This window comes from Pinus tabuliformis, chromosome 8 (assembly GCF_031772625.1).
Source record: "Pinus tabuliformis cultivar Carrire ecotype Pingquan chromosome 8, CPIR1, whole genome shotgun sequence".
Lineage (NCBI taxonomy): Eukaryota > Viridiplantae > Streptophyta > Pinopsida > Pinales > Pinaceae > Pinus > Pinus tabuliformis.
The window spans coordinates 1,755,533,875-1,755,535,639 of NC_142294.1; the positions used below are offsets into that span (position 1 = coordinate 1,755,533,875).

Below are 1,765 nucleotides of genomic sequence, written 5' to 3' on the forward strand. Positions count from 1 at the left end.
GAGGATGTTATCCGTGGTCAATTAACTTTTACGACACAAGAATTTAACTTTACTTTTTCATTTTTTAAGAGTCGAGAAAAAGCAAAAGATGACTCTAGTCGCTTTCGTTTTTTAATGAGCTTGAAAGGACAAGTGCTCAGATGAACCTTTTCTCTTAAGGAGTTGAAAAGGAGCAAAAGTGACTGCTCTGGTGATACTAAGCAAGAGGGTTTACCAAACTAATCACAAAACTGCAATATACACCTTGGTGGTAAATTAAAGAGAAATTACCAAGGATTTACCGTACAGCAGTCAGTCTTCCCGAATGTTGTGTTCGGTGCATTGTGATCGGTAAGGCGGCAGACTTGGCTTCCTAGGGATAAAGGATTTAAACCTATTGGAGTCTCCCACTATATACTCGACGGTACAGGGAACACAAGTCCGTACTAGCACTTATCGAATCAGAGAGGAGGAATCACCCAACCTCAATGAAAACGACAGCCACTAGGTTAAATACATATGTTTTGAATAATGGATAATGAATATAGTTTTTTTCACGCTAAGCTACTTAAAAGATGAAAATTTTAGTAATTAAAAAATATCAATGTAGTGTTATTTTAATCCATAAATATTATTTTTAAATTATAATAATTATTTTTTTTTATAAGTAATGTTTCATCGTTGTTTGCTATTTTTTAAATACAATTTAGAGTATGTCCAGATTGACCGTGATCTTAAAATTAAATTATTATTCTTATTATTATTAAAATTTTAAAATAATTTTTCATATTTATTTAAAAACAAAATTATATTAATATAATATAAAAATAATTTGATTCTATGATGTTAAATTATTAATTGACTTTTAGAGTTGAATTATTATTCTTATTATTATTAAAATTTTAAAATAATTTTCATATTTATTTAAAAACAAAATTATATTAATATAATATAAAAATAATTTGATTTTATCGTGTTAAATTATTAATTGACTTTTAGAGTAAAATCCTTCATTCATGTTATTTTCCTATTATTATGACATGCCTAGTAAACGCGTTGTAGCTCATCAATGGAGAATGCGAACAATTAAAGTTTCATGAAAGTGCTTCACCAATAATAGCTTTCCTTTCCTGAATTTTGTGGAGGACAATAAAATAAAAGAAATATAACGCTCTCCATTTTTCTAAATTTTAAAATTGATTGAATTTCTGAAGCACGGATGGACAAACGCGCTGGCGTTAAAACATCTTTTTTGACAGTGGCTGAAGGTAGGAAATGCAAAGTGCGTGTTTTTGTCCCACATAGATCGCGTTGTCGAGACATCGAGGGAACAACTATAAATATGCGGGAAATTAACGTGAAAGGTATGGAGCCGTGTGGTCAGTTCAAAGCGAGCTATTCTTTAGACTTTTACTAAAGAATACCGTGTGTTGGCCACAATCAGCGGCATATGTCAATTTTCGACATGCGAGGGAAATAGCACTTTCTCTTCACGCTCGAGCGCTATTTCTTTCGCATGTTAGGTTCACGTGTTGTCACTTAGAAGGCGATTTCCCTCGCATGTCAGGTTCACGTGTTGTCACTCAGAAGGTGATTTCCCTCGCATGTTGTCACTCAGAAGGCGAGGGTGAGCGCTATTTCCCTCGTATGTTAGGTTTACGTGCTGTCACTCAGCGGGCGAGCGTTATTCCCTTCGCATGTCAGAGAGCATTTATAATGCTATAGAAGTGGAAATAGGAGTTTTTGCGCTATTTCCCTCGCATGTCAGGGTTACGATTCAGAGGAC

At 33.8% G+C, this 1,765-nt stretch overlaps 1 pseudogene; it reads left to right on the forward strand.

Moving 5' to 3' along the window:
• The first annotated feature begins 1,349 nt into the window (after nucleotides 1-1,349).
• Nucleotides 1,350-1,462, forward strand: LOC149243128 (U5 spliceosomal RNA; annotated as a pseudogene).
• The last annotated feature ends 303 nt before the right edge of the window (nucleotides 1,463-1,765 follow it).